Here is a 12,094-nt window from a genome sequence, read left to right on the forward strand (position 1 = left end):
TCATTCCCCGCCTCTGGACCTGCTCCAGGCGTTCCATGTCTCCCCTGTACTGAGGAGCTCAGACCTGGACACAGCACTCCGGTTACGGCCTTATCAGGGCTGAGAAGAGGGGAAGGATCCCCTCCCTCAGCCTGCTGGCAGTGCTCCTCCTAATGCCCCCCACTGGCCTTCTTGGCCACCAGGACATTCAGGTCCTTCTCCACAGAGCTGCTCCCCAGCAGGTCAGTTCCCAGCCTCTCTTGGTGTCCAGGGTTACTCTTCCCCAGGTGCAGGACTCTGCATTTGCCCTTGCTGAGTTTCAGGAGGTTCTTCTCTGTCCGTCTCTCCACCCTGTTGAGATCCCTCTGAAGGGCTGCACAGCTCCCTGGGGCATTGGCCACTTCTCCCAGCTTTGTGTGTTGAGTGGACTCACTGAGGATGCATCTGTCCCCTTATTGAAAACTGGACAAGTTTTGAACTTGTGGGGGCACCACTAGAGACAGGCCTCCAAACAGACGCGGTGACACTCATTATGACTCTCTGGGATCTACCATTCCATCAGTTCTCAGTCCGCCTCACTGTCCACTCACCCAGTCCACACTTCCTTTGTCTTTGTCTTTGAGGATGTTATGAGAGACAGTGTTGAAATTCTTGCTGAAGTTGGCAATATCCACTACTCTTCCATCATCCATCCCTATACTTGTTTCATTGTAGAGACAATCAGATTGGTCACATTGTTATGAAGACTGGAATGATGTTTGCTTTCTTCCAGTCCTCAGGCACCTTTCCTGATTTCTATGACCTTTCTATGACCTAAGATGATCATGAGCAGCTCCACAATGCAGCTTTCTCAAAGTTCATGGATGCATTCCATTAGGGCCCACGAACTTGTGGATATCCACTTTACCTAGGTAATCTCTAACCCAGTCATCCTCAAACAGGAGAAAGTTTTTCTTGTAAAATTCCTTATCCCGGTTTCCTGGGTCAGCGATTCCTAAGAGCTGGTCTTGTCAGTGAACAAAGATGCAAAGAAGGTATGCATTATTTTTGACTCATGTATGTGATTAGCTGCATATTTTGGTGAGAAAAATTTTGAAGCACATTATAACTGGTAGAAAAAAGTAATTGTTGAAAACTCTGAGTACTTTTTCCTAGTTAATTGTGGCCTGGAATCACTCAAATTTATACTTTGGTCCTTATGATGCTAAAACTTGAATCTTACAATAAATCAAGTGTTTAATCACATATAAGAGCTTTGTGACTGATGTGGGAAATTAGAGGGAAGGGTAGGGAAGTAGCAAAGAGCCTGATCACGTTCCTTACATCAAAGATACTCAAGGCATTTTTTTTTTCGTATTTTCTGTGGGGCAATGAGCACTTCGCAGAGAAATACCCCTCCTACTGTCCTTGAAGCTGGCCTCTTAGGAAAAACATCGTTATCACCCAGAACAACTTACTGGCTGTATTCAGGAGGTTAGGTGGATTTTATCATACCATTGTTTCATTATTTTAGGGAAGTTGATGAGATGCATCCTGATAAGCATGCAGGTGTATGGTACATTGCCCATACACCTACGTCCCAGGATATCCCAGGAAATGTGAAGTTTTTCCTCACTGGCTTTCGCTGAGTCCAGAGCTAGTTGCAAATTGTATTATGTAAAGAAGCTGTTTAAAACATGTTTTGATTAGTTTTGCTTCATATCGTGTATATAAACAGACATTTTGATTTTTGAGAACTGCATTTTTCTGAAAGCCCAATTTTTGTTTGTTATAAACAGCTCTTCATAAAATATGTCTTGTGTAAAACATGCTGGCTCCTTTTGCTGCCTGTTAGAACAGCAAATGAAGTATCTCAGTCATGGCTACTTGACAAGTGTATGATCTTGATGATATGTATGGTTTTGGTAATAAAAATATGATAGCCTTACTGTTTTGTAAGCCCTTTGTTTTAAGTGATGATGTATCAGAATACCCACGTGTTAGGGAGGATCAAAAGTTTCTTTCTCATCTGTTACGAGGAATTACACCATCTCATATGTGCATGGTGGAACATGAATTAGATTTCTAGAGGTATATTGTAAAACAATACAAGTTTGGACCACTACAAATAGCTAAGTTGCAGGACTCATTCTTTCATAGATTTATTTTGAGAAATTTGGGTGATTCAGAAATATTTGAACAGAAATAAATCAGAAGTATCACCATAAGTAAGTAAGCTTACTTTGCTATAGCTGTAAACAAGAGTCTTCTCTGGCTAAATATGCATCAAAATTCCCACTGGTAGTGGGAATTGTATGTTTTAAATGAAGCTAAAGTTAAAAAACTGCATACACTGCCCTGTCATTTGACTTTTCCTAATAAAAATGGCTGTTACTGCTTAACATAATTAGGTTTTTATACCAATTCTGGAGTATCTGCTTAACAGCTCTTCATTTTATTAAGATATTAGGCGTACATTTTCCCTTGATTGAACACCTGACATCAACAATGTAATAGCTCTCTGAAACATGGATGCTTTTAGCATTTCTGTAAAAACCCTCAAATGCTTTTAAAATTCCCTTTTGAGTTAGTTGTAAGCAGAAGAAAATACCTCTATGTTTCAAGGGCTGATAACCTCTCAAAGAGAGGCAAAAACTGATTTCTCACTTCAAGCAGGAGACCATTAATGGGAATGATAGAAAAAGGTATAAGCAAATTTTCCTCACCTACAGTGTAGAAGAGTAACTACAAAACTTGGCTGAATCTGGAGTGGTATTGATTGCGGACTTTTTTAAAATGCATGCCTGCATTGTGTTTTGTCTGTTGAAAGAAGCACTATTAAAGGCCTTAGTTTGCAGTCAATTAATCTCCTAGAGTAATTTGTTTGCCTGATTCTGTTGCCAGATGTGCTGTCCAGGTACAAGCCACTTTTTCTGGTGGCTAAAGAGACTTAGCTGATAAAGCAGTTTATTATGTTTTCTGCTGTAAAGTACATTGATCTTGCTCATGGAAAATGTTAGTACTTTCTCCTTTGTTTGAACTGTACCTCTATTTTTTCAGTAATTGTTGTCTGTGACTTAGATCTCATTAGGATTATGCCAAGGTCACTGAATGGCATGTCAGCTTAATTACAGCTGCTTTCAAGCTGAACAATTCTGACTCACAAATTGGAATTCACAGTTAGGTAAATGAACAATCTGAAATCTCCAAGCTGTATGCCATGCAGCGCATAGCTCCTTGCAGTAAGATGCTGAGTGAAGACTGTATTCCTTGACTTCAGTGAACATCAGCTAAATTTAAAAGGTCTTTAACTTGAAATGAGATTGAGCACCCCAAGGGGTGGGCTCTAATTTGCAGATTTTAGCTGTCTTATTTTAAACAGGTTAAAAATAAGCGGTTTGCTCTCCTTATGTTATCCCAGTTGGAAAGTTTTTTAGCAGCAGTGCTGTGAGGTGACTGGTACCCTAAAGGAAAGGCATCTGTTAGCAAGAGTGACTTGTCCTTTGCAAACTGTGCAAAATAGTGCTCTTCACAGAAGAAAAAAATAAGCCCCATGCATCAGGTTAAAAGTCCAGTTCTTAAGAAAAGGCATAAACAGCCTGCACTCTTTTGCACCCAGAAGTTTCCACATGTTGAAAACCACCTTCTTATAATTACGTCAGGGTGTATGTCATTGAATGTGTTTTTGCATCAAAATCTTATGTCTTTCTGCAGCTGAGTGATGCATAAGAATTTTGTTTTCAGTTAGATGCAGTTCCCATTTTTAGTGATCTCTATTTCTTTTTGTGCTCTGTTTTACCAAACTGACATCCACACATCTTATAAATCAGACTGCCATGTGCTTCTAAAATATAATTTGCTTTATTTTGTACTCCAAAAGTCATTGCAGTGGTGCCTGTCTACATCAACATCAGATGCATCTAATAAAAAATGTCAGAATACAGCAAGAAACAGGATCTTCTTTCATGCATTCCTGAGTAGATATATCAAGAGTATTTATCATTGTGTTGATAGTCAGTGTTTATTCAGATTAGATAGGATTAACTTAGGTGTTTTTGAGTGTGACAAGCCAAAAGTGCTTTTTCCAGTTAAAAAAATAAAATAGTAATGTACCTTTCATGTTGTCCCTAAAGTTAAAATAACTGAAGTGTCTGAGAAATGTCTGTAGACAATACGTATGGTCAGTTCTAATATCCAGACCTAGGCCATGATCAAGGGTAGAGTTCTGTGCCACTATCAGGTAAATTATGGTCCAGATCAAAGAGGCCAAGAAATGCACTATTTAAAAAAACTTACCAAGAGCATCTGGCATCCATTGTCTCAAAACAGCAGTCAGAGGAACCTGGGCTAAAAATCTGGATTTGGGCTAGACTGGAAACCTAAGTCCATGAGTAAATGGTTTAAAAGCAGTAGCTGGAACAGAGCATTGAAGACTAAAGTTTTTGTCTGATACAGAATACTGGTGCAGGATTTAGGACTGAGCAGTGTGTGAGGATCTCTGCTGTATCCTAGAGGGATGATCTGTTGGTTCCAGGCTACTCTGTCAGCTTCACAGTCTTGTCTTTCATGTCCTGGAGTACTGATTTATGGAAACACAGAAGTGGCCAGGTGTATCTTGGTTATTTTATTTAAGCTGAACTGTTTCTAAATCAATTATTCCTGAACAAAGAAGAACAGTTGACATGTGGCATTGTTGCCTGGTTGCCTGACAGGGAAAAAAACTTCCTGAGAGGCTCTTAAGTTTTGTGGCAAAACGTAGCTTCCACCTTGGCCTCAGTTATTCAGGATGCCTGAGAATCAAACTTTGCTGCAGTGGTTTGCAGTCTCTTAAGTGACTAGTTAGGGGAGAGTGAAGGAGCCCCATGGGTCATGTGCCTTAACCATTTACAGAATGTTGTGCACATGTTTGTGTGTTCTGTGCAATGTATAGAGTATATATACTGTAAGTACAATTACTGAACATAATAAAATTAATAGACCATTTTAATGGAGGGAGAAGGATGACATGGGTAGGCTAATAGGTTTTTAACATTTAATTTGTTTAATTAATTCTCAGTAATTAAACTCATAGGTTGACTATAGAATGGAAATGAAGGATCACTAAATAGAAGTAATGTGTCTTTTAATCTAAAATGTGCATGGCTGTTGACTCAGACATTTAAAATACAGAAATTTTTCTGGTTAGTTTGAGATACATGTTTTGAGCTTTTCTTATGAAACCAGCAACAAAGCAAACCATTAACATGCGAATCATTACAGTCTCTTTTGTCAAGATACTATGGCTTGATTTAATTTTCTATGGAATTACATTGATAGATGAAAAGCCTCACAATTACTTCAATACAAATTAAGTAGCTAAATTCCTAGTTAGCACATCAGATATGAATGGTTATTACTAGAACGTATTTTGCTGTGGTTGAAAGGGCAATTGTCAGCAGCAATGCTTACATGTAGAATGATGATGGTTGACCCTAATCAGCTTGTATGGTTCACAATGACCTGATGCTTCCTGGGACAGTGATCAAAGTTCTGTGAATCTTTCTAATGCTAAGAGTTACTCATTATACTCCCCAGCAAATTCTTTGAAGATTTGGGATTTCTGTAATAGACTTGAAGCATGTAGAGCAACCCCACAGTCAGAGGTGGTAAGCTGTTATTCCTTCATGATGGTTTTTAGGAGACTAGTCACTAGTGTTCCATAGAGATATGGGACATCTTCGTTAGTTTTACATCACTGTAAAAGTACATTTCATTACTTACATTGTTGTAGTAGTCTAGATTTTAAAAATCTATGTTCAAAACTTGGTATCTCAGGAGTATCTGTCTGAGAACTCCACTATGGAAAGATATGTAATAGGCAGGGAGAAGTAGCCGATGCTCATTACTGTTTTCCTCCTTGGTGTTTATGACTCAGTTTATGAAGTATTAAGACAGGAATGAACATTGCTTAAGACAAAAATCTTGAGTTCTCTGAAATATTGTCATTACACCATTTAGTTGGACATGTTTGGCTACATAATTTTCCATCTGCATAAACAGAATAATTTAGAACTCATTGTGCAAGTGATGCAAAGAACAGGATATATAATTTTTAGAATCTCTTCCAGATTTTTAAAGTACTTAGATTGGCTAAACACCAGGCAGCATCAGATTATAACACTTGAAGGGAAGGTTCACTGTATACCTTACATCACTGCAAAACTTGGGTAAAAATAGGTGAGTTTTTGGCTTACATAATTTTCTTTGTCATTCTTAGAATTTTATAATCCAAGTGAATAGAATATGGTCTCTCCTAGGAGACAGAGAAGGAAAATATTTTGAATAAAACTTTGACGTTTTATTCATATGGGTAAAACAGTGACTTTACAACTGCACTACATACAAGGTAGTTCAGCCCTGCTGTCACAGCTGCTCCTTGACTTCTGAAGGCAGCAGTGGAAAGAAAGATTCAGAAAAGAGATCTGTGGTTCTCTGTAAGATCAGGGAATTATTGCAAGTGCAACTCCCTTGAATGACCTATAAACAATATAAAATTTGCACCCAGAACTCATACTCTGTCTCTTTGATGCTGCTTAACTCTCTGGGAGAGGTTTTGTTCCTTAGGCTCTGACAAGAGTCTTTTATCTGCAAAGACTTCTTTTGTGTACCTCACAACCAAAACAAGAACAAACAGGATATACTATCTTTATGGTAAAAACTTGCTCACATGCTTGGAAGAGCTTGAAGACTATGTTAATAGTGCCCTCTGGTGACATTTTATGTAGCCCTATGCTATTTTTGAGACCATTCTGTATTTTAACCTTTTTTTTTTTTTTTTTTTTCTTTTTTTCCCCCATGGATATGAGAACATTTTCAGACATTTTAATGAAATAATCTGGAGTAGGTCCTCAGACAGCTTTTCCTCTTTAGTCTCATGAACTGCTTTCTCATCTTGAAGGCAGTTCTTTACACATGATGACAGAACAATGGGTCTGCAATGTTGTTTTGGCCAGGAATTCCCCATGGTAGGAGGGATCTTGGACAGTATCAATTGGCAACTGCTATTAAAATAAAAAAAAACAAAAAACAAAAACAAACAAAAAAATTTGTTGTTGCTAGTTGCTACGGTATTCTGTCCTTCAATTCTACTTCTACCTGGTTTAGTGCTTGTCCTGGTTTAAGCCCATCTGGAGATAAAACACTGCAGAGCTACTTGCTCAGTCCTTCCTCTCCTTCCCCCCACCCCAGGAGAATGTGAGGAGAATTGAAGCAAAACTTTTGTGTAAAGATAAGAACAGTGTAATAATTGAAAATGAAGTAAAATATAGTAATAATGGTAAATGATAATAATGATATTAAAAAGGGAGGACACAAGTGATGCACAGTACAATTGCTTATCCTCCACAGACTGCTGTCAGACCCCTCTTCCTGAAGCCAGACCAGCCCCTTCCAGGTAACTCCCCCCAGTTTATATACTGGGCATGGTGTTCTGTCGTTTGGAATATCCTTTCGGTCAGTTCTGGTCACCTGTTTCTTCTGCTCACCTCCTCACTGGTGGAGCAGGAGACAAAGAAAAAAGATTCCTTGACTAGGGATAAACACAACTTAGCAAAACCCTAAACATCAGTGTGTGACCACCATTCTCATTCTCTATCTAAAACACAACAATGGAACAGCTACTGAGAAGAAATCATCTCTAATCTAGCTGATACAGTGCTGGATCAGTTCTGTGAGGAGGAAGCCAAAGAGCAGACTCTGTACTGTGGTGGGATACATCAGCAGAGATGCACATGTAATCAAAGGTTCCCAAGATCATAAACAGCACCAGAGAATTTGCAATGTGCATGAAGACACAACATGAAATTAAAACTAGATAAACTGAGAACCTGTGTGCTTTTAGCAATTTTTTTTTGCTAATACCTACTTCTAAAGGTCTTATTTAAATTGGCAACAGCATTAAGATTAATGTCTGCAGTTGTATCACAGAATGGGGAGAAAGGAGAAATGTCTGAACTCAGCAAACAGATGACTGTTGAATAGTATTCCTTAATGACTAACTTTTTTTTTTGTCCCTAAAGGATCTAACCAAGTTACATTTCCAGAATGCTGACTGTGTAGTATTCTCTACATTAAAAATCCCCTCTTTAACATCTGACAGCATATGAGCATAACAATCTGAAGGTGTAGAAGAGGGCAGAAATTACTCTTTATGTTTACACACATACATACATACATACATACATATATATATATATATACACTACTATTATGCTACTCTCCTTAAGTGCATAAGGAAGACTATAAATCTTTACCATGCCTTGAACAGACCTGTTACTGTTAGTATTCAGTGAAACCTGAAGAGGGTTCACAAACTAGGGTTTTTAGTGAGATCAAGAGTTCAGCTGATGTACTGCTGATGTGCTGAGTTCTGAGTAAGTACTGTCTGTGTGATACAGGCATGATTCACATGTGTGAAGCAATACAGCAGACTCTCAAATGAGTAAACATATTTTGAAGACTGCAGGGCAAAAGAGACATGTCGCTTCTTTTGATGAGAGGGACTTTATTTTGAGATGCTGTTAGTCTGTTAAATAATTAGCCTCTTACGAGGACTTCTATATTTTATACAGTTAAACTTTGAACTATTAATTTATGAAGAATGGAAATAGCCCTTACAGAAAGACAGCCCTTACAGAAAGATCCCTCCTCAGGAAGGAGGAATCAGTGGTTATGGTAGTAACTCATTTGCATGATAATTTAAAATTTCCTTTTTAAGTTGCGCCCTTTTGCTGATTTTTATTTGTATAGTTTCAGCTTTTGAGCATTAGATTAATGCTCAAAACATCTTTTCTACTGCCAAATCAATCAAATTAAGTGTTAAGCCTGATGTCCTTTAAACACCAAGTAAATATTTACAAAAATTTAAAACCAAACAGTAAGCATTATATTGTATTATTAGTCCTGTATGATGTAGCTATAGAAAAACACTACTTATGTTTGCTCAAATAGAGGCATAAAATAAATTTCTCTGAAGAAAATAAAATACAAAGCAGTTAGAAAGCTTCAATTAAATAAGATATGTGGGCTACAGTCTGTATTTAAGAAGAGTGTTTTCATTATTCAGAGTGGCTTACAGTTTTCTGTAATCTCACTGCAGACATTAAGTTGGATTCTCTTACAATGGCATTCTGCTGAAAATATTTTAACATCTATCTAAATACCTCCTTTTTAAGCATGGTTTAGCAATGTTTTGTCCTTAGCTATTAGGTGAAGTTGAAATCTGATAGTTTTTAAATGTTTTGACCTCTGAAATAATAAAATAGTTTAAAATGTTTATTACAGATTTTTAATGTTCAAGAAAAAGCTAAATGATCCTGAGGTGTACTTGTAAAATGTGTCAAAGACACCGCATTGGTTTTTTTTATGTGCTGGAAAGAATTTTCTCATAAGAGAGTTATACAGGATATGTAGCTTAGTGAGATTTGTCATAGGAATGAATAATTGCAAAATTCTGACTTCAGAGGCTAAAAATGTTGATTATCAGGGTCAGAACTCTAGTATGTTGTTCATTGTTCTTGTGGAAGGTTGATCTGTACCATGAGAGGAGATGGGGTTTATCTGAAGGACAGGGACCTTGTCAGCCTTGCCTTAGCATCCTCTAAGGGGTTTAGTTTCTGTACAGGCTGTACTCACAGCCTGCCTGTGAGTTGGCTGGATCAGCACAGGGCCTAACTAGCAGTGTGGTTTCTTGATAATGTTCCCTTCTGTTTCTAAAGATGTTTGCAGTATCCATTGAACATGTGTTGTAGTTCTCTACTTGTATTCTCCTCCACTGTCATTTCACTTCCAACTAATTTATCTGTGGCTTCCATGAAATTTGCATCCGTAAGCAGCACGCATGTATTTGACCCAGTAATGTGACTGATACTAACACCTTTCAAACTCTTTCTGTACAGCTGGTGTCATGAAGCAGAATGTAGGCTCACCCTTCTGTTCCTTTTTATATCCTCTTGGACTTTGAAAAAAGAGCTCACAGCCACCTTCTCTGTGTACTATCAGCCAGGCAAGGGCATTTTTCAGTGCTAACCTGCAAGAATGGCAGACGTAACATCACTGAATCCTGCTGTGGGAAAGTGAGCTCTGGCACTTCCACATCTTTGCTCTGGCACACTTCCACTGTTGTAAGTCAATATTAGGTAGCAAATAAAGAATAAAAGGCATGCCATGAGGAATTCTACCTGATTAAAAATAGAATTTATGTTTTCATTTCTAAAGTGAACTTGGAAATCGGAGAGGGAAATATTTATTTATAGAACTGTTTAGATTAATTTCCCCTTTGCTTTCGTAAATCAACACTGATGTTGGATGTCTTTTAAAACCTTTAAAATCCTACTTAAATCATAAGTTACTGGACTACATAAAATTTACTTTAAATGTGAGCATGAGTCATTTCCTATTCTCAAGATTACTGATTATGTTTGGGTTTTTTTCGAGATGCCAGTCCAGATGAAGGTGATTGGCCCATTATACTTTAAAGAACAGAATTGGCTCAGCTGGTGTTCAAGGGGTCTGTGCACTTTTTAAACACTAATCTTTACTTATTCTATTTTTACACACATAAAAGAAGCTGGCAGCATCAGAAAATGAACATTTAAGGTACTATTATTTGAAATTTTATTCCCATATGTATTATTAAATTATCTTTATAATACATATAAATCTCAGCCATATTTTGCATACTCCAAAATGCCTACCTTGAATACTTAAGTGTTTTTTAATTGCACATCTTTAGTTTGTTTCCTCATATATATTGGAAAGTTCTGGCAGGACAGAAAGGAGAGATTTAACCCTTCAGCATATCAAAGTATTCAGTAAGAATAAGAACAAGACCACTGCCAGACCACATACCAATAAAATAAGAGGCAAAATTACAAATGAATGCAGTCAATTTTGCAGACCACCTTAAGCTCTCAAATCGGGTATTTAGCTATTCACTGCACAGAGCTGAGACTTCAGCTTGGACCACTTAATTCTAATATGTGCGGTGAAGAGCAGTAAACCGAGGCACACTTGGCCAGTTTTGTCACTTTTGTTCAGAAGGAAGATCATGCTAACAACCCCTGATTTTCAGGCTCAAGGGACTGTACTGCTTTCTGCTGGAAACACTATCCCATTTTGCTGATGAGGAGTCTTTGGGCTCTGTGACGGGCTCTGTACCAGCCTTGCTGTCCGTGTTGGACCACTGCAGACAGGTGTGCTCCTTGTGGCTGCACACTTTTTACTGCTGCAGATTATGTGTGGTCCTCAGAAGATAGATGCACATTCCCAGAAAAAGCCAAGTAGTTACCTGGTTGTGTGAAGCACTGAGTCACACCCACTGCTGCCTGAACCCCCATCACACTTTCAAGACACAGACTGGGAAATGGATTCCCCAAGACCTCTTTGTTTAAGTCTACTCCAGTCTTGCATTCTCTTCCCATGGGGCAGAGTCCATTGATGTCCCATCAATGCTCAACTTTTTTTTAAATCTTCTCCCATATACCTGTGTTAAATTGTACAATGCTGATAAGTATTGCACTATTTCTATTTGACGGACAGGGTGATAAAATTTTTTAAACTTCTGAATAAGTGTATCTTATGTTTTGCAAATACGATTGGCTGTTAGTGACCATTCAGAAAAGGCTGAGGAAGCAGCTAGTTTTCTTTCCCCCACATCTTTTTCTGTGCACCATGCACCATTGTTTCACATGTGGGTGTATTTTTATGCATATGTGTTTACATGCATGCTGCTGCCCCTCCCCCCAGTTCTTATTTTTCAAATTGGCTCCTGCTGTCCCCAAGAAGCTGAAGACACATTACTGTTGTTCAGGTGTACTTGTCCTGGCAGTATAACCAGGTCTGCATATTGGATATGTTAATTTCTTCCACATCAGACATAAATTTTTTGCCTTTGATAGATTTGTCCCTCAAATTAGATGTCACTACTGCTGTTGCCCATCTAGGGAATTTTTCAGGCTCTCCTCCTCGACCAAAATTACTATTTTGTTGGTATAAAAGTACCTTGCTTTTAACAATGTTATCTTGTTTAATGGGAAAGTATTGTTAGTACAACTAATCAATATATGTCACCGTCATGCAGATATTCCACACAGCTGAG

General features: G+C 38.1%; 1 protein-coding gene across 1 annotated transcript in view; it reads left to right on the forward strand.

The window, feature by feature from the left end:
- The window catches only part of GLIS3 (GLIS family zinc finger 3), a 121,596-nt gene that overhangs the window by 17,221 nt on the left and 92,281 nt on the right, over positions 1–12,094 (forward strand). The gene's annotated exons all lie outside the window — the stretch shown is intronic.

This window comes from Oenanthe melanoleuca, chromosome Z (genome assembly GCF_029582105.1).
Source record: "Oenanthe melanoleuca isolate GR-GAL-2019-014 chromosome Z, OMel1.0, whole genome shotgun sequence".
NCBI lineage: Eukaryota > Metazoa > Chordata > Aves > Passeriformes > Muscicapidae > Oenanthe > Oenanthe melanoleuca.